Here is a 27,363-nt window from a genome sequence, read left to right as displayed (position 1 = left end):
CTGGTAGTAACCTGTATACCTTGTTTGTTTGCTTGAAGTTCTTTGTGAAAGCGTAATCCCAGCACGCTGGGGAGATGAGGAAGGAGTATTGTAAATTGGAACCCAGTCTTCACAATTGAACAAGTTAAAGGACCCTTTCTCAGAATAAAAATTTTAAAATAAGTAATAATAAATAAATAAAATAGGTAAGCAATGTAGTTCAGTGCAAAGGCCTTGGGTACAATTCCCAGTCCAAAAAAAATTTTTTTGCAACATTTTCACAGACATTTCACAGGTTTCAGAAGCTTTCTTACTGTGAGGTGGGAGATTGGCTGTGGGGGGCCCTGGACTGGGTGAGCACAGGACTGAACTGAGGCTCCCCACATTCCTTGAATTAAATCTAGCTATCTCCAGGTTCATCTCTGGATCATCTTTTTCCCTGGCTGTGGCAACAGCTTGAGCTATGCAGCAAGACTGCTGTGTTTTAAATGCCTAATCTACACCCATTAGCAGCATTGCCTCTCACAAATTACTTAACCTCCTGAGTATTTCCTTGTTCACTAAACAGGAATAATATCACCTGCCTCTCCAAATTGGTGATGACTGAATGCCCAAACCCTTGAAAGGTGCCTGCTGCTGCTGAGGGTCTTGCAGGAGTTCCACTTTGCCTCCCTGCTCCAGGGCCTCTCTGCCACAGCTTGCTAGATCAGGTTGTGCTGGATCCTAGTTCTTTGCATGGAGCATCATGGACCATCAATCAATACTCTTGGATTTGGAATTGAGTTTCAGTGTCTGAACTGTCCTCCCTTCCTTGCTAGTTTGAAAAGCAAAGGGAACAAAAGGCCTCTAAAGAAATCCCCTTTCACTACCCTTAAAAACAAAGAAACATATAAATAAATTCTGTGGTTCCCCATGGATGGTTTTTATATTCCCAGCTGTTCTCCATCAGCTGCTGGAGGCCCATAAGGCAGGGCTAGGCCCCAGGATCAGGGGATGGGACGACAGGAGGAGGGTGTGCATCTGTATGGAACCTTTCCCCATGCAGCATGTGTTCCCTCAGTCTTTGGAGATGAAGGCTGGATGCCTGGGCCCAGGCTTTTGGCACTGCCATTCAGGCACAGGGGAGCATTTCCTGCCAGTGGCAGCCCAGCACCTGGGGGAGAACCAGGCCTCAAAGCCAGGTGGGCAGATGGAACAGGGTCTGTGCTGAACCCGAGCGGAGTGGACAAAAACTCCAGCTGCACAGAGGGACTGCAGGAGAGCTGCATCATGGAGGTCAATCCAGGCACTGCACAGAATACAAGAAGCACTGCTTCTTGGACTTTGGGCTCAGGAGCTTCCTCCTCTGAACGTCAGTTACAGCACAGAGTTGTCAGCCCTCAGCCATTCCTTCAGTCCCTCTGGGACTTGGGTGGTTTATTTTGGGAAGCTGAAGTCTCACATTATCCAACATCTTGGCAGCTGATCTGTGAAGAGGAGCAGGAAGAGCCGTTGTGGCCAGTGGGCTGTGCCCTAGCCATGAGGAGACCCCAAATAGCACTGACATAGATCAGAACTCAGGCCTTGTTTATACCACTTCCCACTGACTTCAGTCATCCCACTGTTACATCTCATGGCCACAATTTAGCTGGAAAGTGATACATCACTTTAGTTTCACCATGGTCCACGGGGAATCCCTTGTGGTCACGTCTGTCCAGTGACTGACCTTTGTTAACTTGTGCTGGCCTAGATAAGGGCAGGGTGGAAGAGAGGGGTATTTTTGGGGACTAAGGAAAAAGTGATAGTTCATTCTCTCCCTCCCACTACCTGTTGGAAACCAGAGGCCATTCTTCTATCCACTCAAAAGAGGTTCTTGTAGAAACCACGGTCCAGGGCTACCCCTGAGCTTTCTGACTTCTCTGAGAAGATCTTGGGAGTCACAATGCGCTGCCCACAGTCACTTTTCTCCTTCTGCCCATCCTCTACTGGGCTGCCAAAGCTATCTAATACTTGAATGAGACTGCTACAGGCCTGCCTTGCAAATCCTGCTTGGCTTCCCTCCACGTACTGGAGGCCTAAAGACAGGTTTCTGCTTGACCTGCATTGAGGTTTTACCACCACACCCTGTTCCTGTAGAACAGCAGCTGGTGGGTGAGGGCTAGTGCAAGGAAGTGCTCCATAGGAAATAATCTCCAGCAGTCCCAGCTGTCTCACATCTAGCTCCTTTCCACATTGTATTACCAGCTTGGCACTTGCATGCATTCGAGTCCCCTCTTTTAGTTTCTAGGTAAATGCTTGTGGCACAGCAAGGAAGGAAGAAGGGAGGAAAAAAGGAAAGAAGAAAAGAAAGAAAGAGGGAAGGAAGGAGGGAAAGAATGATAGTAAGAAGGAAGATGAAAAGGAAGGAAGGGAGGAAGCTAGCTCTCTGCTCTGGTGAGGGAGCCAGAATGGCTTCCCAATGGTCTTTCCTTCCAGGATTTCTGTGCATGCTCTACAGAGCAGGATGGCAGACATCTCTATCAGGACACCCACCACTGCATTGCTGAGGCCCTGAGAGCTGGAAATCATTCAAGGGCTGTTCCCTAATTTTCACACTGTGTCTGGGAAGAGTGCTGTGAGCATGTGGGGGTGGAGGGTGGAGGGAGACAAAGGCATCAGAAGAGGGAAGTGGAAATGGGGCAGAGGCGTGCTGCTTAGCAACCACAGAAGAAAATTTAGAGAAGTGACAGGAACATTTCTCCCAGTGCCTCAAAGGGAGGATTTAAAAAAACACACAAAACCACCAACAACACGAAAATCTTTCGCACGCCTATGCTTGCTGATCTGTTGCTGTGGCTGAAGGAGCTCCGGGAAGAATTCACAGGGCTTTTCTGGAAGTGGGGCCTTTGGTGAAGAAGCTTGGTGAGCTATGTGGAATGTGCTGGAACTATGTCCTCCATGTCTTGAAGGGAACTATTCTTGAGGTCTTCTGTGTGGAGGGAGTAAAGAAGCCTTTCAGTAAAAAAGAGAGAGACAGTCTCCCCAGTGTCTTCTCTAGAGCACAGCTCTTGCGTCTAAGGCTACTGATATCTAGAAAGGAAGGCATCCAGGGACTTTCCCTTTCACCATCTTTTTCTAGGATCCCACTAAGAGCCCCAACCCTACTCCTTCCTCCCCAGTGAGAATCCTCTCTTTCTTTTTCTTTCCTAATTTGATTTTCTCTGGCTTACAACTGAGCTCAAAGGAGGAAATTCTTTTCAGTGTTTTAAAAATAATTCCCAGAGTCTCCCACTGGTGTCACACATACAACTACTGTAGTTACTTAAAAGAAATCATTCTCGCTCTTTCACCTACCCTTTTCCCATCCCTCCTGCAGGCTTGAGGAAAAGAGAAGGAAGAAGCTTCGAGAGCACGGCTGCAGGTTGGCCAGCATGGAACATGTTCTCACAGACAAAGTGGGAGACACACACACTCCTTTGCTGTCATACATAAGAGAATGGTGGATAGTACAGGAAACAACCTGCTTGCATTAAATCCCACTGAGTCACCCACTGGGAATGTTACTCTTTTTCTAATTTGTTTTCAATTGTTTTAATTTTATTGAGCCTCAAATTGGTGCTAGGTGTATCACAAACACCTCCCAGAACATGCTAACCTTTCTTTTAATGAGAGCAGCCATGGTACTCAGGTGTAGACAGGCAAAAGAAACCAGCTACACTGTAATAGAAGGGTTGCTCTTTGCTGGGTGAGATTTTTTGTGTACACAAAAGTGGTTTTTCATTGCATTTGGTTCTTTCTTAAGAGACAAGATAAACAATTAACAGAGACGTGGGAAAGAGCTCAGCTTGTCAGGCCCTCCTCAGGAAGCTGGGTTTTCATCCAACATGTTGCTGTAGGTCAGGCCCACAAGAAGACCCCACTGGAGATCAGTTAGTCCATTGAGCAGCTGGTAGTGGAAGAGCCTCGGGTGACAGTTTTTAATTTTTGCTGGAGACAGGTGGCCTGTTTTTTGCTGCTCATTTTTGCATGTTGTGCTCCCAGGGGTTATAAAAGTTGATTATTGATACATATTCAATTTGAATGGGATGAGACAGAGTAAAGGCAGTGGGACAGCACACCTTGTGAGGGGGCAGCCACATCTGATTTCCTGTGGAAAACTGTCAGTCACTCCTCTTCTCTCTGATTGAGTGGAGCGACCTGAACCCTAGCTTTAGAGCCTTTTCACTATATGGGCCTCTCTCCCTGTGAGCATTTTGTTGCATCCACCAGGAGGGATCAGCTCAGGGACAGAGTAAGATTCACATTGACTTTTTCTGGGAGTTCTATGGCTGGCTTTCCCCACATTGGCTTTGAACTCAAGAGGATAAGATGCTGGAGCTCCTACAACCATTACTGCCACCATGAGGACAGAGCCAACAAATAGGCAATGGGGCTGAGAAATCCAATCCTGATGGTATCATTTCCATCCCTGGATCCAGCTGTGCCTGAAGCTAGGCTCTACCCTTGGCCGCCTTTAGAGCTCCCCACCAAGCCAAGAAATTCCCCTTTCATGTAATCCAGTTAGGATCAGTGTTTCGGTCACTTGTAATTGCACAAGTCTTAACTGATGAAATGGCTCAGTGCAAATCCTTGGCCACTGAGAAAGAAAGAACTTGAGGCATGTTTTGCTGATGTGGGTGAGTGGCAACTGTCACCACACAAAAACATCAGCATAGGAAAAGCTACTATTGTTAACAGAGTGCTCTGAATCCTAGATGATTGTGTATCAGGCTCTGGCTCAGTGTCTGGCTTGATGGTTTATTTAATCCTTGCAACAATCTTAGCCTGTGGATATACACTCATTAGCATTTTATAGATAAGAAAGCAGAGCCTCAGGGAGCCTCTGTGAAACATAGTGATGGAGTCAAGGCTGGGTCCTTGATTCTGAGTAGTTCTAGTATTCTATGTTAAGAGCTAGACTGTTTCCCAGCAAACACAGTGCTTGGGAGGGAGGTGGCTGTCAGGTGGTATGAAGTGATGCTATGGCCCAGTGATGTGGCTGCTTCTGCCCCACTTAGCAATAGGGTACTCAGCTATGCAGTTGCCAGTGGACCCCACAGAAGATATTCTTTTTACCACTGCTAAAAGACAAGGCAGAAAAGGCCCTGGCTTGAGATGAGAACACACAAGTGCTAATCAGTCGTGTGATTTGGGATGAATCATTGCACCTTTCCAAGCCCTACTCTTTTTCTCATGTGCAGTGTAGAGATTCCAGCCCCAGCCTGAATGGGCAGGTGTGAAGAGACATAAACCAGCAACCTGCACTTCCCTCTCCCTCCAGGACTGGGAGGAGTCAGATTAGGTGGTGACCTGAAACGAACCTTTCTGTCCCCAAAGTGGAGAGATAAGAACTGTGAAGCAAGAGAAGCTCAGTGTTGCTATAGGCGCTTGGGAGTTTATTTTTACCCTGTTATCTCTATCCTGAAATGTCAGACTTGGAGCCACTGCCTCCTGGCTCACCCAGGGTGGCAACACAACCTGGAAACCAGCCCCCTCGCCTCCTGTGCTTCCTCTGTCTTTCCGTGAGAGACACTGTACTATGGTGACGGGTGGCATGGAAACACTGACAGAGAGAAGGGGCAGGCAAGACCTTTCATTTGGGATCTGGAAGAGGCTCACACCGTCCTGAAACCAGGGAGTATAGTGGAGACCGTTAGCATCTTCTGGCACATACTACAAGGTTTGGGCTCTTTATGTTGCAAGATGTGAGAATCTAGTGGAAACTGCCCTAGATAACAAAGAATATTTAATTAGCTGGGGTCACTAAAATGCCCAGGAATAGGGTCAGGCTTCAGGTGAGGTTGATCTTGGGGTTCTATGCTGTTACAAGATTTGGGATTCTCCATCTTGCATTCTGCCTTCTGGGGGTTGGCTTCATCTTCAGGAGCCAGGCTATGCTTCCTTACGCTGTAGAACATCTTCAGAATCTTCCCCCCACACACAGACAGTTGCAGTGGTTCTAACCGTCATATCCTTACAGGGAAGGCTCCAGGGAAAACAGGAATGTGTTTTTGCTCAGCCCTAGGCAATGACTTCTTGAGTTCTGTGGGGCCTTGGACTGAATTCTGTGCCCATCTTTGAGCTGCAGGGACAGCAGGTGAAAAATGCTTGGGGGTGGCTTGATCCAAACCATATTCCAAGAACAGGGGAGCAGTGGTTTCCCAAAGGAGATTTAGGGCTTTGCACCCAGAAGATGGGAATGGATGCTGAGCCACAGCACAAAACTGCTATGCGGTTTATTTGTGTTGCAGTTGCTCCTCCCCAGGAAAGACTCTGAATTAGGAGTGACTGTTCTTTCCTATCCAGAAATAGACCAACATTAATTTCTTCAGATAAGTTTTTCTGTGCGGGGCATGGAAGCACAAGCCTGTAATCTCAGCACTTGGGAGGCCAAGGCACCAGAACTGCCATGAGTTTGAGGCCAGCCTGGGCTCCATAATGAGTTTAAGGCCAGCCTGAACTACGTAGTGAGACTCTGTTTCAAAAAATTTTTTTTTCTGAGAATAGAGTATCTATCCTCTCAAAATTTCATCTCAAAAATTTCATCAGTGTCTAGATCTCCGAAGTAGATATATGAATTCAGGGAAACAACACATTTTTACGTACTGAAGTTTTTTTTTGCATTTGAAATAAAATTTATACTCTGGTCTACCACTTCTTCCCGCTGTCATGTCTACCTGTACCTTACTCTTTGTTTTTCATTGCTGTTGTGTCAGGGGTTTGAACTTGGGGCCTCACGCATGGCAGGCAAGTGCTTTATCACTGAACTGCATCACTGTGCCAGTGCCTTATCATTTTTATTCCTTATACACGTCAGTTCTCTTGGAGGCTCCCACTTGCTGTTTCTCTTCATCCAGCAGGCCTTTCTCTTAAACTTTTGCTCAGCTGACTCCACCTCCTACTGAGGATGCTATACAGTTTTTATGTTTTCCAGGAGGTCTTGGATCAGCCCAGCTGGAAACCATCTGTAGTTGCTGATGGCTTTAGAATGTCTCTCCCTTCCCTAGACTGCCACATCCATAAAGAAGTGCTCATGTTTGTCCCCTGCCACATGCATCACCTGGCACAATGTGGATTTTCAAGTACTTATTCACTTATCTACCCTTATCAGCCTTTGCAGTGTGAGACAATTTCTTATCCTTTCCTTGGCTTTTATTGGTGCCTGCCTAAATGTTGAGCATAAAGGAAACAAAATAGGGAAAAATTTTCAAATGAAGACACAGAAGCTGTCTGTGGGAAGGTATTTGTTTAAAGTTGCACCCAAACTGGTACAGAAAGATGCTACGGAGGTGCTGACTGCTTCTTTGAGGATTTGCTTAATGACCCATTTCATGTGAAACCCAAAGGCATGAAACTACAGAGGGAAACATAGGGCTGACTCTCTGTCCAGCTTTCTGAGTGTGATGTTGGGCTCAAGTATAGATCAGAAAACAACATGTAATGTAGACATTGTTTGTTCCTTTATCCAATGAGGCAGTGAGGAGAGTACCCTGAAAGAAAAAAACAAACCAAAACAAAACAAAAACTTCGTCTCGTTCATTGCAGGCACATAACTCAAGGTCAAAACCTTGATATGCTAATATCCAGGTGGAATCTCCCTCCTGTCTGATGAACATAAACTCTCTGTGAGACTTACCAGCTCATGACATCCCTTGGGACAATTGAATGAGAGTGTGGGTAGCCCAGCAGAGCTAACGGAAATTTAAAAACTCACCACCTCCTGATAGCCATCAGTTGACCCTGGACTCAGTAGAAGACATGATATAGAGGGTATCTTGGGTGTGCATAGGTGTAGCTCATTTTCCGTTCACCCCATCAGGCCCATCCCTCTCTTGGGCTCACCCACAGCACCTGGACCTTTGTTGTACAGAACTCCCTATTACTTGTAATACTCTCTTCACTTACATGATTGTAGTTAATATCTGTTAACTTCCCTACTGGACTCCAGGCTTAAGTACAAGGAGTGATCTCTTCAGCTCACTGTTGTACTGAATCATCCAGGCTGTACCTAACATGCAAACAATGCCTAGCAAATACTTTTTAAGTAGAAGAATGGATATTGACACGGAGGTCAGGGTCCTCCAGCCTGATTCAGCTGGAAGACAGAGAGAGGCTGAAGGTTTTCACTGTAATCAGACCTTATCACTTCATCACTGCTTGCTCCTAGAGTAGCATCTGGCAGAGAGGAGAGGGCCAACAATGATGACAGAATGAATAAATGAATGAACACTGTTCTTTTTCCTCCCAGAGAAGCCGGGTTACATTCTTAAGGCTAAATCCACAAAAAGGGAAATGAGGGAAAGCCACATGCACAAATAAATCCATCCAGGTCCAGAGGGTCTATGTAGGCTGTTCCCTTTAGATGCAGTAAGTGCTTCTCAGGATCACTAAGCTGGCATGCCAGCAACTGGGGATGCTTCAGGCACAGGTTGAACTAGTTCACTGGGCATAATGCTTCTTTGGACCTCAGTGCAACAAGTTCTGGGTTAAACAATTAACGTTTAAGTGGGTCCTGACACTGGTGCTTATCAAATACCCTATCAAACAGAACAAACAACAAAACATGCAGGAACGGTACTGTGCCTTATGACCTAGCCTGATCCCAAGGTCTGCCACCAGGTCAGAAGGACACTAGGAAGAAAAAGAGTTTTCTTTTTCATTGCCACACCCTCCTTCACGGGGGATATCTGTGTCTTAATAGAATCTCTTTCTATTTGATGTTTTACTTGCCAAGGGCTCATGGTAGTTGGTCTTTCTCAATCCTTGGGGTTACAAAAGGTCACAGATCTGTTCTTCAATCACCAGTCCAAAACCAAACACCCAAAACTGTATTGAAAAACTATCATGAAACCAAATGTCTGAATGTGCCTCAGTTCCAAACTGTCCCAGGCCAACAAATAGTAAGGGGCTTGCCTGTGAGTTAGAGTCTTTTCTTAAACCAGAAGAAAAGGGACAGGGATTTATGGGTTATCTCAGAGTTGTAGGGGCTGGCTCATTCCCAGGATGAGTTCATTACTTATTCTTAGAGACTGGACTCAAATTAAACAAACAGTGCTTATAAATAGAGTGGGGATACACTGGGCTCGGTGTCACCGAAAGGTCCTTTTCATAGAGATGGACTCACTAAATGACGTTCTCAGGTTACCCCATTGGTACTACGTGGGGAAAGGTCGTACTTTTTCTTTTTGAGTATCATTCAGGAGGGGGAAAAACAGGTCACTCAAACCCAGGGGTTTGTTTTGATTCTGTCATCTTCATCTCTTTTTTCCACACACTCACTGACACTCTGAGAATGGCCACAGAGGAAGGATGTCACTCTATCAATGTGCTGGCCCAGCAGCTCTGGCAGTATCCTCTGGGAATGGATCCTGCTTCAGACTGTATTGACAGAATGTTCTGGCCTTTTAGATTAGATTGCAAACTCCCTATGGGAAGGGCCCAAGTACTAGTATTTCTTCCTAGTTTTTCCTCTATTGCCACGCACAAGGATGGCTAGAGTTTCACTGGCAGTCCCTGCACTGCGAATTAAAAGGACCTTCCTCGTGCATGGTGATTTTACGATGAGGAATAACGTGGCCCCGTGTTCTGGCCCTGGTGTGACTTCTGTTTTAAGTATACTGAGGTAGAGTCAGTGCTCTACTGTGATAGATGAGTGGAGACTGGAAGCATCTGGAGTAACTATGAATAAACACAAAGCCATGGGGCAAGAAAGTCAAGCATTTATATAACAAGAGCTTCCATTGACTCTGCCCTTGGCCAGGTAATTTCAGGCACTATTCAAAAAAACTTTGTAAAAGTCCATTGAATTTTTCCCTAACACTGTGTGATAGGGACTATGATTGTTTCTGTTTTATAGACAAGGACCTGATTATATACTTCATGCTAAATTAGGGTTGGAAGCCTGCAGTTCAGCTCCAGAGATTCATCTATCACATTAAGTATTTGAACAATTCTTCTGTTGGGTTTTCTTCCTGCTAGCTCCTTCTCTCTTTAGGAGGGCACAAGATACCACAAAGCTAGCCCTTCTCACTTTTAGCTCAGGTGCATCTGGTGCCTTGTCCTGGGGAGAAGCTGCTGACTGCATCTCCCCATCCACAGCAATCTTTTTTTTTTTTTTTTTTAAAGGACTGGAGAGCGCCTGCAGGTCTCTAACCATCGGACTAATCGGCCCGGGCAGTTGGGAAGCCAGACTCGAAGGAACCGCTGGGCTAAAGCCAGCCCATCCACAGCAATTTTACAGGTATGGCTATGAGACATAGAACTGGAAATTGGAATGGACTTCAGGATCCTTGCTGAGAAAATCAGGGCACTCTAGATTTCCCTCTGGATTAGCTGGAAGCAGGTGGCCTCCCACAGGAGGCCTACCTGACTGTGAATTAAATCAGGACTGTGTGAAAGCAGAACTGGAAAATGGATGCAGGTGCCATGATGTGAAGCCAGGTCTAATGGTGGAATCTATGCCCCATGTTGTACTTTCAGGAGGCAACATGTTCCCTTTACTACTTTGGCTGGTTAAAGTTGATTACCTATCATGTACAGTGGGAAAATTCCTATCTGAGAAAGCCCCATATCAAATATAATTTGGTGCAATTAGTAACTCAGCCCCATCTACAAACAAAAGCCCATCTTCATACCTGTTTCTCTTTTTTTTTTTTTACTTTTTTTTTTTTTTTTGTCTTTTTCTTTTTTATTGGTACCGGGGATCAAACTCACGACTGCCTGCTTGCAAGGCAGGTGCTTATGCTGCTGAGCTAAATCCCCAGCCCCTTCATACCTGTTTCTAGCACTGCTAGGCTCTTCCATTCCTCTTGTATTCAAATTCCAACCACCACCCCAGGTTGCACAAGGTCAGAGTTAACTGCATGTTCCTTGGTTGCCATGATATAGAACCTGGGCACTACTTAGCATTTACTTTATTCTGCCTTGAAATACATGCAGTTATTTACAAGTCATTCATTAGCATCTATTGAATGCTTCATATTTGTCACCTCCTCTTTTAGGACCAGGAAATCAAAATGATAATGTCAAGATATATCTGAGGTCTTATGAGACACCAGGGACTCTGCATGCATTAGTTATGATATTGCATCTCCTTAAAAACTTGACTAGGTAGGCATGAATGACATCTCTGCTTTCCATGTCACAGGGTATTAAATTAGGAAATTGCAATGAGGCACTGAGAAGCAAAAGCTCTGAAGTGGCAAAGTGAATTACTAGATGAAGATGTATAAGTCCATAACCAGTGCTTTAGTATTTGTCTAGCCACACAAATCCTCTGTTTCATAAATCCTTAGTCCATAGAAATGATATAAAGAAATCAATAGGTATTAGAGGATTTTATGTCAAAGACTAGTCTGACTTTCAGCTCCCAATGCACATGCGCATACACACACACACACACACACACACACACACACACACAATCTGGGGATATTTTTACTTGCACCTCCAGCCCAGTGAGAATAGCGTCTTTGAGAGGAGAAGCTTGGAGAGTGTGAACAAAGTTGGAGAGATGGAGGTCAAAGGACTCTGTGTAATTTACACTTGAGCTCCCAATACAGAGAGAAAGCTGCTGTAGTTTGGATCTAGCATGTTCCCCAAATGCCCATGTGGTAAAGACTTACTGCTATTAGGAGGGAGTATGTCTTATAAGGAGTCTTAGGTCACTGGGGGTATACCCTTGAAGGGGATTGTGGGACCCAGTCTTTTCTTGTACGTCTTTTGTTCCTGGCCTTAAGGTGAACAAGCTTCATTTAACACAAGGAAGGCCCAAAAACAAAAGGGTCAACCAACTTTTGACTGAAACCTCAAAATTTCCAGGCAAAACAAACCCATTCTCTTTATAAGTTTCTTGTCTCAGGTATTTGTTACAGTTGAGGAAACCTGACTAACACAGAAGCTAATGTGGTGTTGCATGAAAGCCTGTTCTGAAAGTATGGGTGTTTCTTATCTAGCATCTTAAGCAACATGTCTTCTTAGATATGGTCCCACAGGGTGGCCTAGAAGGGCAAAAACACTCATGAGACACAGACAAAGGTAGACTACTAGAGTCCTAAGTAGGAAGTCACTCCTCCCTGTGGAGTAACTACGCTCATCTCCAGGTGTTGGAATCTAACAGGTGAGTGCTCTTCTCCCGTCTTTGTCTCACCTTCTCTCCATGCCAACCCTTTGTGGGTGGCTTGGGGAAACCGGTATCTGTTTCCTTCTTCCAAGATGTGAGAAGCCCACTGTAGCAGGCCATGGGGGAAGAGAACTATCTCCAAATAAGGCTTGAAGTATCGATTAATATATTGAATGAAACATTCTGATTTTACAAATCAGACTAAATTTGTGATTTAGGCAACATAGGACTTTCCCCCCCACTGAAAACTAAGAGAAAAAGAAATGTTCTGATGCCTGCCTGACTTTCTTTTCATCCAGTGCTAAGATAAGGATTTTATCTATTGAAACTTCAATGACATGATAAACGCAAAACTAAAGTTGCTTTGATGATTTCACCCCTTAAGTTCTTCTAGACAGATGTTAGACAGGTGAACGGAGCTACTTGGAGCACAGAGACAGTCAAAAAGTCAGAGTTGTATTCCTAATCATGTTTCTATCCTGTTTCTACCCTCCGGGAAATTATTGTCCTGATCCTAACAGGAAGAAGCTGTGTCTTGTTTTCCTTTCTCAGTGTCTTGTTGAATTCCCTTCTTTTCTTCAACTTGTCAGGAATGGACCAGGGTTAACAAAAGTAGGCACATTCTAGGCTGGGGATTTAGGTCAGCTGCAAAGTGCTTCCCTGGCAAGCACATGGTCAGGAGTTCGATCCAGGTACCAAAACAACAAAAAACAAAAACAAACCCAAACAAACAAACAAACAAAAAATGTAGGCATACTCAAAAGTGGAAGATCTGAGGATGACGTCAATCAAAAATATGATTCAAAGAGCAACAAACTGTTGAACACCAAATCTGGGGAATCTCCTATTTCCAACTACCCAAAAAATGATGATGACTGTAAAGAAATCCATATGCTAACAAAATCACTGACCACTCAACTAATTCTAGGGACAACGCTTTTCCTACATATTTTTCCTATATTTTCTTATATAATCCTGATGACCCCATAAATCGTTCCTCCTCCTATTGTCATTTACAAAGGAGATAACCAAGAATTGCAGCGCTGTACAAATGTTCAAAGCCAGACTATGGAACCACTTTCCTGCATTATAAATAGTTGCTGTAGTTCTCATGAATTAAAGTGTACAATAAATCATGCCATAGAAACTACAAATCCAATATCCCTAATTCGGTTATATAGAACTACTTGAAGTGCTGCTGTATTTGCTTCTGTTCAGCCATACCATCACCCGATTAGGAGAAAAGACATGATTCCAACTCCCAAAGTGAGTCTGATCCTGGAGCCTGTGTACCTAACCATTAAAGTGTACTCAGCACATGTTACCCATATCCATGTGGCTCCCCTTTTTTGGGGGCACCAAACTCACCAAGTATCACCTACTGCTATCACTATTCACTATACTACTCCTCTCCCAGTGTTTTGCTGACTTCTAACTACAACGTGTATTTGTTACAATTCAGTCCCACAGGGCTTTCTGTGTGAAAGAGGTTCTTAGTTTTTTTGAGAGCAAAAACATGGTGCATGTGTAGGGGTTGGATATCAGCATAACAATTTTTAGATAATGAAGGTGGCGACAACACTAGGGACCTTCTCTGCCTTTTAGGAGATAATTCCACAGATGCTCACCTAAGGCAGACAATAATATTCTGTGAATTTAGAGACCATAAAATAGATGTCTGTAGGCGTGAAACCTACTTCATGATGGGTTTGAGTGTCATGTGCTGAGGATTTCTTTTTATTTTACCAGAGGGAATCTCAAAACTAGATATAATAAATAATATGTTGATGAACCCTTAATGTTGATGAGATGAGAATGCAGGGTTGGGTTCAGTTTATTAGCCATATATTCTCATGAAGGTAAACTCTGAGCTTCAATGTGTTAATCTGTAAAAAAACACTAGTATCATCTTAGCATTTCTGAAAGCCATCAGGTATTTACTATTATTTTCACTTGTCTTTTCCTCTTGGTATATGACAAAATTGTTATTCTATATTTCAACCACTTCAAAGTTAACCATGACCATGTGGCATACCAGCTAGAGGGCTGTGTCTGAGAGTACCATAAACTGAGAAAATTTATAAACAAATGTATTTCTCACGGTTTTAGAGCCTGGGAAGTCGAGGAACTTGGTGTCACCCTCTGGTGAGTGCCTTTGTCCTACAGTACAGCATGGCAGAAGGGCAGGCAAGAAGTCATCTTTTCATCAGGAGCACATTCTCATAGTAACTACCCCATTTCCACAATAAAACTTTTTTTTTTTGTCTTTTTCCTTTTTATCGGTACCAGGGATCGAACTCACGACTGCCTGCTTGCAAGGCAGGTGCTTATGCCGCTGAGCTAAATCCCCAGCCCCTCCACAATAAAACTTAATCCACTCCTGATGGTGGTACTCTCATGATTTATTCATTTCCTCATGACCTCTTACAGGGGCCACCTTTGTTACTCACCGTGACTTTTGGAGGAAATTTGTTAACCTCATAAGCAGTCTGCCATTTCCTATTTCATGAATTCCCATCAGTCTGAGAGTCTTTGAAGGGCACTATCCCTCCTCCCCAGTTCTAACCATCATTAGACATGTAGCATGAGTGGGAAATAAAAGCCACTGAGTTGTTTTAAGTCACCAAGGTTAAGAGGTTGTTTGTTTCCACTGCATAACCTAGCCTACTATGATTAATACAGTGTTGGTGGGACATAGGCAATCTATGTACATCCAGCTAAGATACTCATGTGACTGGCTATAATAAAAAACACAGAAAATACAAAGTATTAGCAAGGATGTGCAGAAACTAGAATCCTCATATATTGTTGGTAGAAATGTAAAATGGTGCAGCCACTTTGGAAAACAATTTGAGAATTTCTTAACAGGTTAAATATAAGTTTATTATGTAGGCTGATGATTTAACTTCTAGGTGTCAATCCAAAAGAAATGAAAACATATGTTTACATAAATGCTTCTAAATGAACATTATTTAGAGTCAAAAAGCTGAAAGGATCCAAATGTCCATCAACTTATGAATGTACACAAAATGTGATATAGCCATGGAATACTGTTTAGCATTAGAGAGGAATGAAATACTGATACATACTACCACGTAGATAGACCTCAAGATCACTGTACTAACTTAAATATAAGAAATGCAAACTATTATATATGCATAATTCAATTTTTATGAAATTTCCATAAAAGACACATTTAAAGAATTAGAAGGCAGATCAATCAGAAGGCAGATCAATGAATGTCTGCAGCTGAAAATAGGATAGAAGACTGATTGCAAATAGGTTGGAGGGAATCTTGGGAAGAAATGGATTGTGGTAATGATTGCCCAACCTTTTACATTCTCTGAAAACCTTTGAATTGTATACTTATAATGGGCCCATTTCATGTTATGTACATTCTATACCCAATAAAACTATTAAGAAACTACACTTAAGTACAGTATCTGTTACATAACAAATGTTCAGTAAATGATTGTTAATAATGATAATTTTATGAATGAAAGGCTACAACTGAGATCCTGCAATGGATTAAAATGAAGATCTCAATTCAATGAAGAAGGTGGGTCGGCAGTTGGAATTCATAGATGCTCTTTTCTTTCACCCCTTGATTTTGTATTTCTTTTATGCTGGCCACTGCATGCAAAAGATCAGTGAATATTTCCATTGTCCTTCATTAATCTCCACTTAAGAGTCCAGGGATCAAGAGGAGATGTTCCATGTGGTTCTCTGTGGACGCTGCTGGATGCCATGTGACTAAGACTTTTCAAGGTATGAAAAAGACTTAATTTGGTCTGCTGAAAAGTGTCTTTTACTCCACATCTTACCATTATTCTTAACCTGCATGAACAATGACAATTATTTTTTGATCAGCTCTCATCACATGTTCCATTATGTTTTCTTAATGTTCTTTTATGAGGCCTTGCAGAAATCTCACTACAGCTGGGAGGAGAGGAGAGGTTGTTGCAGAGGTTAAGGTGAGTGGTGGATGTAGGCTCCTGTGCCACAGTGTAGGAAACACATCAAGCGTTAAAAGTTGTTATTTACAGCTGTAGCATTCTCAGGCTGGCTGACATAATTACAAAGTACCATTTAGGCTTGGGATCTCCTTAAAAAAGATAAAACTGCTTCAGAAAGGGGGATAATATTCCAAGCGCCACTGTTTCCATGCTGGAAAGATGGAGCTCAACACTTCACTGAATGTATTTTGTGGGATTTTTGGTTGGTTTTTTTGAGAAAGGATTTTACTATGTAGCTCAGGCTGGCCTCAAACTTGCAGCGATCCTCCTGCCTTAGTTTCCCAAGTGCTGGGATTACAGACAGGCACCAATAGGCTCTGCTCAGCCCTTTGCTAAACATTAGTCACCTTGGTTCTTTCTCTGGATAATATCCATCAGGAGGCAAAGCAACGAAAAGTTGACACATATATTTGTAGGATTATCTGAAAGACTAGCACTTTAGATATGCACCCAGGTCTCCAGCAAAGAAGCATGTTTTGATATTTTCTATTTATATTTTTCTCTTTCTTAGTTGTAGTGTTCTCTTCATGCATCCACCTCTGGCCACTCATTGGAAAAAAGACAAAGCTTAAATGGTCTTGTTATTAAATAAAAATGGAAACCAACAACAACAAACTAAAAAAAATTGGAGGCAAAAAAACTAGTTGACAGAAACAAGAATTGAAAGATAAAAGCAGACATAAGTGAATTAGAAAATAAAAAAATAGCCTTGGTAAAATAAATCAAAGAGCTTTTAAATGGCTGATAGAAAAGGCAAAGTTACATGTCAAAAAGAAAGAAAATACAAATAGATAATAGTAAAATTAACAAGGACTTAGATACAGATATGGAAGATTAAAATTAAAAGTACACTTACTTGAATTTATATAAGTAAAATATTGAGAAAAACAAGGCAAAAGAATCTACTCAAGAAGAGGTAAAAAAAAATCTGATGAACAAAAAGTCATGGACAAAACTGATAAAGAATTTTTACTACCTCCATGAGACACATAGGTTCAGATGATTTGGGGAGAGTCGGGAGAGGAAAATTACATCACACATTAATGGAAGAGACACTTTCTATAGAATTCATTTCATTTCATCATATAAGGAAAGTTTAAAACTTTCCAATTAATTTTATGAAAGGAACTCAACCAATATTGAAGAAAGAGCAGGAGAACATGAGAAATACAGGTCACACTTACTTGGCAATAATGTAGTGAGTTGACTAGGGTCCCCATGAAAAAATCCATGTCTATCTGGCCCCACACAACGGGACCTTATTGTAAATGTAATTATTAAGATGATATCATACTGGACTAAGATGGGTGTTAAAATCCAATGACTAGTGATTTTATAAGAGGAGGAGAAATGCATAGAGAGAAAGCCATGCAAAAATGGAGACAGGGATTAGAATGATGCGGCTACAAGCCAAGGAGCACCCAGAAGCCAGGGAGAGACAAGGAAGGATCTGCCTTCAAAGCTCCCACTCTGGTTTCATGCTGTTACCCTTAGAATGCAACATCAAACTCTGGTGTTTCAAGCTATCCACTTGTAGTTTGTTATTATGGCAACACTAGGAAGCTGATGTGGACAGAGATGCAATTTTTTCTTATTTATTTGATTTCAATCACTTTATAAGGAAAGAGAATGTATGATTTGCATTTACCATCTAGCAAATAGCTAATTGGTCAAAGAAAGGAGGCATTTTTACCAAATCAGGATAATTAAGAAAGCCCAATATTTTACCTCAATACATTCTTAGGCTCTGGAATGTCTAATCAATACTGTGAACCTGGGTTGAATCTGACTACCTTGATGTTTAAAAAATTGAATTAGTTTTCAATATTTAAAAGATCTTATAATTTACATTTTTAAAAAAACTTACATTTGACATATATTTTTATTAAAAAATCTGAACATCTGTCAACACCAAGCCTATTTCCCAAGAATCAGAAACTGGTGGAGCTGAATAGTGACTTCCCACTTTAGACATGCTTGGCTGTCCCTGTCTGTTCCAGGCTTTACCTTGACCAATTCACTCATGGGCATATGAATTCCTGAACTCATTCTCTTGGACAAGAGACAGAAAAATAGGCATGAAAAACAGACGATATCATTATCATTTTTAATAAAATGCTGAACTACATATAATATGCAAAATAATCAACTGAAAAACCATGCTAGTGATTGAGATCTATAGGATGGTTAGTTATAAAGTCTATAAAAATTCATATAGCCAGAGTGGGGAGGGAAGAAAGCTCAGTTGCCACGTGTAGTAATAACAAGTATGTTTGAATTAACTTGTCAAGAAATGTGCAGGGCTTATATAGATGAAATTATAAAAATGATAGGAAATATCATCATTATTTCCTTATATGATGAATAAAGTGAATTATATAGAAATAATAGGGAATAATAGGAAAGAAGACTTTGACAGCAAAACACTCCATTTTCCAAATATGGTGAGGATATCCATTATTACCAAAATAAGAAAAATCTAAATCTAATTTTTTGAAACTTGACAAAGAATCTTAAATATTCTACTAGAAGAATAAATACTTGATAATGACCAGTTAGCCAATAAATATTTTAAAGAGCATAATAAAACAGAGGCATCTATTTAACAAATCCTTAACATTTATTATACAAGGATAATTAAACTTACATGACTATTGGAAAGATTGACATCATGTAGGAATAAAACCAAAATTACAGAAATATAACCAAATGCAAATACAAGTACAGTGTAAGACAAAAATACCAATAAAAATTAGCAGATAAAGAAAGCATTTTCAACGAATAGTATTAGATCAGTAGCTTATCATTTTGAAAAAAGTTAAGAGTCATACCTTGTATAACATACAGATATAAGTCTTCAGTAGAGTGGGGATTGAAATATAAAAAAAGAAATAGGAATACCAGAAGAAAACTTGGGTAGATTTTATATATTTCAAATATAAATACCAAAATGTACTGAATATAGAATTCTAAAAATACTGAAAGATTTAACAACATACACATTTGAAAAAATTGGAAAGGCAAAAGCATAGGGAAAAAAAGGCAAAAGACAAATTTGGAAAAAGGTTTGCAAAATTTATGAAAATAATACTCTCAACAGACATAATTTTTGCAAATAAATAAGAAAAAGGACATTTGATAAATAAAAGGGTATAGGAAACCAACAGGCAATGTGCACACAACACACACACACACTATAAATAGCTAAGAAACATATGGAAAATTTAATCTTAAAAATTAATTGAAGTCGGGGCTGGGGATTTAGCTCAGCGGCGTAAGCACCTGCCTTGCAAGCAGGCAGTCGTGAGTTCGATCCCCGGTACCGATAAAAAGGAAAAAGACAAAAAAAAAAAAAAAAATTAATTGAAGTCTAGACTAAAATAGTGAAATGACATTTGAACTTAGAACTTAGAACTGAGGAAAGACACAGTTAATACTACTCTTTGTGAGAGTCTGAAAAAAATGAGCTCTCTTATAGTCTAGTAAAGAGAATATAAAAACTTTTTTGAGATAAGGTTTCTGCACAATCTAGCCTACATTGAACGTAAGGCAAACCTCCCGTCCCAGCCTTCATGGGATTATAGGCATGAGCTACCATGTCTAGCTAGAAATATAAACTGATAAAACTTCCTAGGACAGCAATTTGGCATATAGATAAAAAAGTTAAAACATGATCTTACTCTTAATCAGGAATTTCCACCTATTACAACATCTTGAGAAAATCATGGTTCTACACAAAAGTTCAGTATAAAACATACTCATTTCATCTGTACTTCTCATTAGGGAACTGAGAAAAATGTAACAGATGAAAATATAAGATTGGTTTAATAAAGTCATGGAGGATAAAAATATATAAGGCACTAACCAGCATCTATTATGATTGGTTGAGGGCTGCAATTCACATTTGACATATATTTTAGCTATCAAGCAATGAAATATTCTGTACCACTCAAATATTAATGTAGAAGGGCATTTATGATATTGTCAAGCTGTATGTTAGGCAAAAATTTACAAACTAGAATATGCTGCATATAAGAAGATTCCATTTTAAATAAAATATGCTTATATGAATAATGACAAAAAATAGTTTAAGATACATATTGAAGTATAAGAAATGATATTTTTGGTTAATAAAATAATACATATGCAATGGATATTTTAGCCAGATGGATAATTTAAGATATTAATTCAAGGACCCACCCACATTCAGGAACTGTAGATGAGGCTCCTGAAGACTGAGAAATTGCACCCAGCAATCCACCCACACCCAAGAACCATCTCTGAGGTCTGTAGTGATCAGGAGTTTGCACCCAGCAACCTGTGATCATTCAGGAACCCACAGTGAGGCCCATGGGAACCCAACAACAATGAGGAACCATAGGTGAGGCTCCTAGGGACTGAGAAGTGGCACCCAGTGGTCTGCCCACACCCAGGAACCATCTCTGAGGCCTACATGGACCAGGAGTTTGCAACAAGTGACCTATTGTCATCCAGGAACATATAGTGAGGCCCTCAGGGAATGGGAAGCTGTGCCCAGTGACTACCTATACCCAGGAACCATATGTGAGGCTCCTTGGAATTGGGAAGTTGCACCCAGTGACTCTCCTAACCTAGGAAACACCTCTGAGGCCTGTGGGGACCAAGAGTTGGTACCCAGTGACCATAATCCTCCAGGAACCCACAGTGAGGCCCACTGTGACTGGGAGTCTGCCTTCAGCAAGCCATCCACATGTGGGAACCATCTGTGAAACCTGTGGGGTCCAGCAGTCTGTGCCCAGAGACTTGCAGTTATTGGCAACCCTTAGTGAGGCCTGCTGTGGGACAGGCTGCCAGGGCCAGAAGCAACTAGGACTTGACATCAGGCTGATTTGGAGGGATACAGGAAAATACCAAGACAAAAGACCAAAATGCAATCTCAAATTTCCAGTCCATCCAGATAAGCTATATGAGACATGGATGAAATTAGAAATCACACAACTGAAATTTCTAAAGTGTTAGCAACACAAGTAAAGAAACAACTCCAGGAAGTTTTGAAGAAATCACACAGAAATAATCTCTTAGGTAAAAACAGAAATGATAAACATAATGAAAGAATTGGTGAGTATATCCAAAGAAGACATAGATAGAAAAAATAGAGAAGCATACAAATATGATGGAAACCTTGAATGAACAATATAGGAGATAATTAGAATACATGAAACAGATTCAAGGAGATATCCAGGAAATCAAAAATTCCATTGAAAGCAGGCAAAACTGCATAAATGAGTTGAAGACAGACTCTCAGACCTTGAAGACAGGATTGCAGCTAGTGATCATGAAAGGAAACATGTCTAAAAAAACCACAGAATCAGGAAATATCAACTCAACAGCTGCATAATGATGCAAAGAAAATATATGATTGATTGGTATCAGTGAAAAGAAGACAATGCAAATGACACAAAACAACTATTTACAGAAGTAATATCAGAAAATTTTCCAAACATGGGAAAAGAAAGAGCCTGATATAAAGATAAGTGAGGCATACAGAGATCCAGCTATTCATAACCAAAATAAATCTACACTGTGACATTTAATAAAGGTCCCAGAAATTCAGCATAAAAACAGCATCTTAAAAGCTGCTAGAGAAAAGAAACAGATCACCTATAAATGAAAGGCTATCAGAATCACAGCAGACTTCTCGACACAAGCCATCAAATCAAGAAGAGCATGGTATGAAGTGTTTCAAGTACTAAAAGAAAACAACTTCCAACCCAGATTGATGTATCCTACGAAACTATCCTTGAAAATCAATGGAGAAAATTCTTTCCATGACAAAGAAAAAAGAAAGAACTTCATGACCACCCAACCAAACTTACAAAGAGTACTGAAAGACACTCTAGAAAGAGATAAAAATGACCACAATTCCAAGAATAACAACAGAAAGAAACTAAGAGCAGGATAAGCAATTAAACAGAGGGGGAAAGTAGGGAACCAACAGCAGAAAGATAACATGACAAAGATTAGCTAATATATATCTGTTGTAGTCAGGGGTTGTGCAGAGAACTATTAGAATCAGGACATGGAGTTTACAATATATTTTTATGATGGCCACCCAGAATTAACACAAGAAAACGCAGGAAATCTATCCACAATACTAAGCCATAGAATATTTAGCTTGGGGCCTAAATCCCAGAGCAATGTCCCATATGGGTCCAGATGAAAACCCAGAGCTCATGGCAATGCCTTCCCCAAGTCCAACTGGAGGTCCAGAGCCCCAAAAAGGACTCATGCCAGTCTCTTTCATGCGTCTGTGCTGGGAAGGCCCAAAGTTCAGCAGTGGAAGCCAGGAAGTCTATGCCAGCAGGGTGAGGGAGCTGTGTTGGTAGGTTGAGGGTTCTATGCTGGAGCCAGGAAGTCATACTCACAAAAAAGATCAGGACTGTCCTAAAAAGCACCACAGCCATACTCAGCAACACAGAGGCCCCAAGCTCCTCCTCTGACAAGCACAATCCAGTACATGCTAGGAAGCCAGCATGATGAGTTCATCCTGGAGACCAAGCAGCACATGTCTTCCCCTCCGGAGCCAGGAAGCAATGCTCGATGTGAGGACCAAAGCTTCTCCAGGAGAACCAACGGCTCAAACAGCAATTCATAGGACAACCCACAATGCCTCAATGCCTCAACACAATAGCTTCTCCTTTTCCATGTCTCTATTTATGCTGGCAACTTTCCTCAGATGGGAGATCTACACTCAGCACTATGCTGATATAATACAGCTGGTGTTAAGTTGACCACCAGTTTTTAATCAATAACCATATCGGTTATACCATTAATGTAAATGGTCTCAATTCACCAGTCAAAAGAAACAGACTGGCAAAATGAATCAAGAAACAAAATCCAACAATATGCTGTATACAATAAACACATTTAACTCAAAAGGAAATTCATACACTGAAAGTCAAAGGATGGAAAACAATATTCCATGTGACAGGAACCCAGAAAAATGCAGGGGTAGCTATTCTGTTTGCAGACAATGTGAACTTCACACCAAGAATAATGAAAAGAGATAAAGATTACTACATACTTTGTAGGGGAAAAAATTCAAGAGGAAGAGATAATCAAAATGTATGTGTACCAAATACAGGAGCATCCAACTATGTAACACAAATATTAATAGACATGAAAAATCAAGTAAGCAATCATGTAATTACAATGGGTGACCTTAAAACATCCCTTTGTCATGAAGAGATAGATCAACTAGACAAAAAAACCAGCAAATAAATAACAGAATTGAATCAAACTTGTGAACAAATGGACTTAGCAGGGTTTTCCACCCAACAACATTAGAATACACATTCTTTTCAGCTATAGATGGTATGTTCTCTAAAATAGATAATACACTAACCCATACAATGTGCATAAGTAAATGCAGAGGAATTGAAATTATCCCATGCATATCATCTGATCATAGTGCACTGAAACTGGAAATCCATGACTAAAGAAACCATAAAAGCTCCATGAACACATGGAAATTAAATACTACCCTATTGAAGAACCAATAGATTACAGAGGAAATTAAATTTAAAAAATTAAACTATATATACAATTAAACAAAGATGCAACTTAGCAGAACCTGTTGGACATGGTGAATGCAGTCCTCAGGGGAAAATTTAATGCTGTGAATTGTCACATTAGGAAAACAGAAGAAACACAAATAAACAGCCGAATACTGCACCTCAAATTTCTAGAAAAAGAAGAACAAGTCAAGCTCGAAGCCCAAAGAGGAGAGAAAATTATAAAGAGCAGACCAGAAATTCATGCAATTGAGATTAAGAAAACAATACAAAGAATTAAAGAATCAAAAGGTGGTTTTTTGAAAGAATAAATAAAATGGATAAACATCTGGCCAATCTTATCAAAAAAAGGAAAGAAAAAACAAATTCACGGCAGAAGGAATAAAAAAGATGAAATCATTAAAGTTCATGTGGAAATACAGATCTTCAGTACCTACTTTGATAAACTTTTCTCTCATGGGATGAAAAACACAGAAGAAATGGACAGATTCCTAGAAATACATGGATTACCAAAGCTAGATCAAGAAGATCTAAAACTTCTGAACAACCCAGTATCAGTTAATGAAACTGAAAACATAATTAAAAAATTACCAACAAAAAAAGCCCAGGTCCTGATGGATTCACAGTTGAATTTTATAAGAACTTTAAAGATGATTTAATACCAATACTTCTCAAACTCTTTAATTAAATTGAAAGGGAAGCAATTTTCCCTAATTCTTTCTGGGAGGGAAATATTCTCCTGATACCAAAACCAGAGGAAGATCCAACCAAAAAAGAAAATTACAGGCCAATCTCTCTAATGAACATAGATGAAAAAAATCCTCAATAAAATACTAGCAAACAAAATGTAGCAAATCATGAAGAAGATTATATATCACAACTAAGAGGAATTCATCGTAGGAATGCAGGGGTGATTCAACACACATAAATCACTAAATGTAATACACCACATTAACAGAGCCAAAGACAAAAATCACACGATCACTTCAATAGATGCAGAAAAAGCTTTTGATAAAGTCCAACATTCATTCATGGTAAAAACCCTAGGGAAATTTGGAATAGATGGTCTTTACCTCAATTTGATAAAAGCCATCTATGACAAAAAACAGCCAACATCATACTAAATGGACAAACACTGAAAGCTTTCACTCTAAAACAGGAACAAGACAAGGTTGTACACTGTTACCCCTTCTATTCAGTATACTTCTGGAACCATTAGCCAGCGCATTTAGACAAGAGAGAGAAATAAAAGAAATAAAGATAGAAAAGAAAGAAGTTAAATTATCATTATTTTCAGATGACATGACTACCTAAAAGATCCCAAAAACTCCACCAACAGACTTCTAGACTTCAGCAAATTCAGCAGCATAGCTAGGTACAAAGTCAGTAACTCAAAGTCAATAACATTCTTGAACATAAACAACAAACTCATGGACAGAGAAATTAGGGAAACTATACCTTTCACAATAATATAAAAAATGAAATACTTAGGAATCAGTCTAACAAAGGAAACCAAAATTACACTACTCTGATAAAAGAAATTGAAGAGGAATTCAGAAAAAGGAAAGATAGCCGTTGCTCATGGATAGCAAGAACCAATATTATGAAAATAGCCATACTTTCAAAACTGTTATACAGATTTAGTGCAATCCTGATTAAAAACCATTAGCATACCACAAGGATCTAGAGAAAACATTACTAAAATTTGTTTGGAACCATAAGAGTCTAAGAATAGCAAAGGCAATCCTGGGCAACAAAGGCAACACAGGAGGCATCACAATCCCTGACTTGAAATTGTACTACAAAGCTGCTATAATAAAATCAGCATGGTACTGTAAAAAAAAGCAGACCTGAGGAATGCTTCAATGGAATGGAACAAAAGACACAGAAACAACTAAAAACACACTCATCTACCTTATTTTTGGCAAAAGGACCAAACACATTCACTGGAAAAAAGACACCCCCTTTAATAAATGTGGTGCTGGAAAAACTGGCTTTCTACATGCCAAAGACTTAAACTAGACCCATGCCTATCACTATGCACTAAAGTCAAAATGGATCAATGATCTAAATATTAAGACAAAAACATTAAACCTAGTGAAAGACAAATTAGGTAGAAATCTCAAGGACATAGTGGGAGGCTGAGAGTTCAAAACAAAAACCAAACTGCATGTGAAGTACTTCAAAGAACCAACTGGAATCTAGTCTTATTAAAAAGTTTTTACACATTGAAAGAAATCACTAACACAGTGAAAAGAAAATCCACAGACTGGGAAAAGATTTTTTCCAACTGTCCCTCAGAAAAAGGACTTTTATCTAGAATGTATAAATAATTGAAAAAAATAAGGCCCTCCAAATATAAAGACACATTCCAAAAATGGGCATCTGAGATAACTACACAATTCTCAGGTGAAGAAATACAAATGGCCAATAAGTATATGAAAGAATGTTCAACATCATTGGTCATTCAAGAAATGCAAATTAAAACCATACTGAGATATTATCTCACTCTAGAGAGAATGGCTAACATCAAGAAATTAATCAATAACAAATGTTGGTGGGGTTGTCAGGGAAAAGGAACACTTCTCCTTTATTGGTGGGAATGTAGGCTGGTAAAACCACTGTGGAAATAAATATGGAGATTCTTTAAAAAACCTCGAATAGAGGTTTAATCCAACCAGCTATTCTCTTTCTGGGTTATTTTCCCAGTAGAATGGAAAATATCATACCACAGTGAAATATATGCACCCCTGTTTTTAGCAGCACAATTTGTTGTAACTAAGTCTTGGAAACAACCCAAATGCCCATCAACTGAGGAATGAATAAAAAAAGTGGTATTTTTATACAATGGAATACTACTCAGCCATAAAGAATGATAAACTCAAAGCTTTTATAGGTAAATGGATGCAACTGGAAGCCATATTTATAATGAAACAAATCAGACTTGTATGTGTAAACACTGTATTGTCTCCCTAGTGTAAAACACTGAGAGATTTATCTAAAAGTTATAATAGATATAGTAAAAGGAAAAACTGCTCAAAGGGAAATTATATTGTCTGATCAATCTTGCATGCATGTATCTGGTAGCCTGAGCTATTTTTACTTTGAGGGTAAAATTATGCAATATAATAATCATTGTTAAATTCCTACCATCTTGTTTTGAAATCCTGTATCGCCATTGTTTTTCTCATTGTTGCCATTATTTTGCTTTTGCTGTTTTTTAATTATTTGTTTGCTTCTTGGTTTTTCTGGGGTTTTTTCTCTTTAAAATAAAATAAATGATATTACCTCAGGCTATGTAAGCCTAGAACCTTTATGTTTATCTTAAAGCTACCTTTCTAGCTCCCTAGTAGCACCCTGCTATTGATGTTGCAATATATAGATACCACATAGGGCATAACTTCCTCCAAGATGTCTTCCCTGAGTTCCAAGACTAGATTAGATATTTCTCCTTTGTGTTTCTAGTGAACCATTTATGCTTCTATGGCTGCATAAGACTGCTTTGAAAGCATCATTGCATATCTTTCCCTTGCCCATGGTATGCAAATTCCTTGAAGGCAGGACCACCAACTTTTTCATTTTGGTATCCCTGGCCTTTGGCTTAGGCCCCCAGCACCAAGTAGGTGCTCAGTGAGGGTTTCCATTATACTAGTGAATTTTGGAGTTTTCTAGTCTTGTGCATTCAAAGAGAAAATTC

General features: G+C 40.1%; 1 long non-coding RNA gene across 1 annotated transcript in view; it reads left to right on the top strand.

Moving 5' to 3' along the window:
- Window positions 1–2,719: 2,719 nt before the first annotated feature.
- The window catches only part of LOC134470726 (uncharacterized), a 59,145-nt gene continuing 34,501 nt past the window's right edge, over window positions 2,720–27,363 (top strand). The window contains exons 1-3 of the long non-coding RNA XR_010039852.1: window positions 2,720–2,859; window positions 10,102–10,216; window positions 15,787–15,865. This is a non-coding gene — a long non-coding RNA (uncharacterized LOC134470726). The remainder of the gene's footprint in view (window positions 2,860–10,101; window positions 10,217–15,786; window positions 15,866–27,363) is intronic.

The sequence above is a fragment of the Cavia porcellus genome, unplaced genomic scaffold, assembly GCF_034190915.1.
Source record: "Cavia porcellus strain 051 isolate PalLab524CR breed Dunkin Hartley unplaced genomic scaffold, mCavPor4.1 scaffold_16, whole genome shotgun sequence".
Taxonomy (NCBI): Eukaryota; Metazoa; Chordata; class Mammalia; order Rodentia; family Caviidae; genus Cavia; species Cavia porcellus.
The sequence above is the reverse complement of the archived record's forward strand: the minus strand, read 5'-3'. Positions and strand labels throughout refer to the sequence as shown.